General features: G+C 47.6%; 1 non-coding gene across 1 annotated transcript; it reads right to left on the bottom strand.

Moving 5' to 3' along the window:
- Positions 1–2,154: 2,154 nt before the first annotated feature.
- Positions 2,155–2,227, bottom strand: TRNAT-UGU (transfer RNA threonine (anticodon UGU)). Its single transcript has one exon. It is a non-coding gene; the product is annotated as a tRNA-Thr (tRNA).
- Between the last annotated feature and the right edge of the window lie 1,650 nt (positions 2,228–3,877).

Consider the following 3,877-nt stretch of genomic DNA (forward strand, 5'->3'; position numbering starts at 1 on the left):
AGTTCTGGGGAATTCTGATGGCCTGTCCCCTGGCTCTGAATCAAATAATCCCTTCTCTGTACATCTAGGCAGAGTCAATCTTTCTTTTTCCAAGCTGTGTTCTGTCTTAAAGTCCTGGGCAGCTGGGGCAGGAGTTACATCTTGAGTCGAAACTGGTGTTTAGCAAGTTGATATTATCTTGTCTGGGATTTCTTATTATGAACAATTCATACTGTTAAGTCTGCTAAAGAAGTGTGCAAGGTTTCATCACATTCTGTCTGGAAGTTTTTCTTAAATACATTCATAATTTCTAAAATCAATCATTTTATTTCCAAGAAAAACACGAGTCTTTTGATGGAAGAAAAGAGTTTTATAGCGTGCATTTCTTCTTTCATAATTTCAGCTGTTTTTCTTGACTCTAGCTCTAATAAGTGTTTCTACCAGTCATATCTCTGAATTAGCCTTTTGCCTCAAAGCAGGAATGCTGAACCATGTTAATTACTTTCCTCAGAGACTGTCCTTGAGCTGATATATGAAGCTTCAACAACCATGCCTCCAAAAACATCTTCTACCCTCACTGCAGCCACCCCAAGAGTTTTTTCTAAGAAAGCAAAAAAGACCCTATCCACCAAAATAAAAGCACCAACAGTCAAAACAGCTCCATCTGGTAAAGAGAGACAGAGTCAAAGCTGAGGCTATACCTCGAAAGAGAAAAAAGATTGGACACAAGTCCAGAACTGCACCAGCACCACCTTTGCCAAAAAATAGGAGCTCTCACCAAGGAGTTTCTTCCAAAGAAAGCAGCACTAGCTAAGGGAAAAGTGGAGGAGGAAGAAGCAGCTTTTGAAGCTCAGTGCTATCCCAGAAAAAGCAAGTAGCCTATAAAATGGTGAAACAAAAGTGTTGAATAACGACAAAATAAAAGAGATTCTGGCCAACGTGTTGTGGAGTGCTCCCAGGTGTGCCCTTATTAATGGCAATGTTAGCAGTCTCTACACATGTTCTATTAAACATATTAAACTGTAACAGCACTGGCTTTCAAATGCTGTTGTGATGTCCTTTTCTGATATAGGTGCTTATGAGAGCCTGTGGTGGACATTCTCTGGTAAGATTTGGCTGTGTATGACTGGCTAATAAATCCAAGTGCCTTTAAATGTCAGAACTTTAATCTTCTATTGAAGAATATGGACCAGACACGTCAATTACCTCACCTTTTATTTTTTTCCTTTTTCTTTTTTTTTTAATAGTCCTTTAGCTGAAATGCAGGGAAAAAAGTGTATTTCAAGACCAGTTGTCTTTTAGACAATGAAATTAGATTTTATTTCTTGAAGGAGGACCTCTAAGATGCTCAGAAGCTTGAAGCATATCTCCTATGAGAAAATTTGGGTTGTTCATCTTGGAAAAGAGAAGGCTCCATGGAAATCTTCTAGCAGCCTTCTAGTCCCTGAAGGAGGCCTGCAAGAAAGATGGAAATAGATTTTTTACAAGGGTAGGCAGTGACAGGACAAGAAGGAATGGCAGAGGGGAGGTTTAGATTAAATATTAGGAAGAAATTCTTCACTGTGAGGGCAGTGAGGCACTGGCACAGGTTGCCCAGGGAAGTTGTGGATGTGCCATCCTTGGAGGTGTTCAAAGCCGGGATGGATGGATGGGGCTCTCAGCAGCCTGCTCCAGGGGAAGGTGATGAGCTCTAAAGTCCCTTCCAGCCCAAGTTATTCTATGAATATTTTTTCAAGCTACGGATCACCTGCAGCTTCCATAAGGTCCAGTAAAGGCTGGAAATGTCCAGCAAATCTGAAACACCAACAGGATCAAAGCACCAGAAGCCAAGAACCACCCCGAAAGCCCCGCGTTAAGCTGAGCCATGGCCGGAGACATCCTGCGACTCCACATCCCACGAGGTGGAAGCGGCGCCGTAACAACCCCGATGCTGAGATCCAGGGAAATGATTTATTTGGGAAGCGGAGGCGGGACCGCCCTTGCTCTCCTGTCCCGGAGGCGTCCGAGCCCATGACGTGCCTGCAGCTCCGGCGCTGCGCTCGTCTCCCACCGCCGCCCTCTGGAGGCGCCGGGCCGGGATGCAAAAGGCAGCGACCCCCGCCGCCCGCTCTGCCCGGAACCCCCCGGCTTGGACAAGGGAGAAACAATAATAAAAACCAGCAGGAAAAGCTCTGCAGGCCCCAGCGAGGATCGAACTCGCGACCCCTGGTTTACAAGACCAGTGCTCTAACCACTGAGCTATGGAGCCACCTATCAGTTCCAGCCCTGCCGAGGGCTCCTGTCCCTGCGCGGCGCGGCCGCTCCGGCGCTGCCGCGGGATCCGTGCCCTCCGCCCGGGCCGTGCCCGTCCCCGGCAAGCCCCGGGACAGCCCCTGGGGCTCAGCTGGGCCTCTGCAGGCCCTCCATGGGAACAGAAAGCTGTCCTTAGCAGGGGAGGGGATCCAGCTCCCGGGCCACCCCCGCGGCGCTGCCTGAGGATGATGGGGGGGGGAATCCCCGCCTTTATGAGGGGGCGGGCGCACCTGCCGCGCACTGAGGGGCTTGGAAGGGCCTTGGAGAGGAGAGTTTCGGTGGCACAGCGGAATGTCGCTCCCAGGAGCGATTCCCGCTCTTGCTGGGCATCCCCCACGGTGTGAGGGAGGGAGCAGCCGCTGCCTGAGCCAAGGTTTTGGGAGGTAAGGCTGCACAGCACCCCGCTTTGTGCGGAGTGAGGCACTGTGAGCAGCTGACAGCTCCGTGCTCTAATTCTCCTCAGCCTTCGTGAAATCACTGTTGCACGAAAACTGGTTTAACTCTCGCAGATAAACCACGTGTCTCGTTTGGCTGGGCTGTGAACCCAACAGCAAGACGGGCAGTGTGGAGCCTTCATTTATTGGTTTTTACTGTGGAACTTTGAAGGCATTTAAGGATTTTCTCCTTTTCTTCGCATAAAAGAACCAGTGTGTCACATGCTCCATGAAAGCTTAGGTGAAGGTGGGAAGGTGAGCTGTGCAGAGGAAGCAGGGAGACACGGCTGTGGAGTAATAAATCTGAGCAGCTCTGCTGTACACCAGAGTCATGCTCTAGAAAAGCAGACATGATTTGCTGGGTGCCAGCCTCAAGCTGCGTGTGACCAAAAAGTAAAGCTCCTTGAAATAAGAATAGACAGAAAAAGCTGCATTAAGGAGCTAAAGACCTTTCATCCATCCCACAGTCCACAAATCATGAACTAGGTCAACTTCCTCTTTCTTTTTTTTTTTTTTTTCCTTTAATTTTATTTCACCTTCTCATTAAATGGATATGATCTCTGTGGACAAACTAGATCAGTTCTGCTGAACTCTGTCTTGTTGTTTATGTAAGACACTAAAATTACTTTGAAATATCTGCTTTTGACCTCTAACGTGGCAGCTGATAAATTCATGAAGTTTTACATTTGTTTGGACGCTTTTTTTCCCCTTTCCTTTGAAGATAGTTACTCTTTAGAGGGCCTACAGCTCTTCCAAAGAGGGCTAAAATGTCTTTAGTGAGTGTTCTGCTAAGCCTCAGGGAACTGAAATATAAGCATAGATTGTTTTATAACCTTCAAGTAGGCAAGAGCAGAACTTTCTTACACTTTTCATACTGTAAGACAAGCCTACCTTCATCAGCCTAACACAGCTGAGCAGCAGGGTGAGATGTATTCTGAGAGCAGAACAGTGTTGAACCAAGTTTTCTGTGATAACATGGCTACCTGCCACTATGGGGCTTTTAAACTTAGGTGCAAATCTGTAACTGTTGTGGTTGCCCTGCTTCCAGATGCCTTTTGCTGCCTGCTGAGAGCTCCCTGTGAGGTGGGCTGCACTTCAAGGTCTGTGTCAGAGAGTATTTCTTAGTCAGACAGCCTGGGTGGGATTCAGGAGGTGTGGTGGTGGTACCATGC

The sequence above is a fragment of the Sturnus vulgaris genome, chromosome 3, assembly GCF_052056855.1.
Source record: "Sturnus vulgaris isolate bStuVul1 chromosome 3, bStuVul1.hap1, whole genome shotgun sequence".
NCBI lineage: Eukaryota > Metazoa > Chordata > Aves > Passeriformes > Sturnidae > Sturnus > Sturnus vulgaris.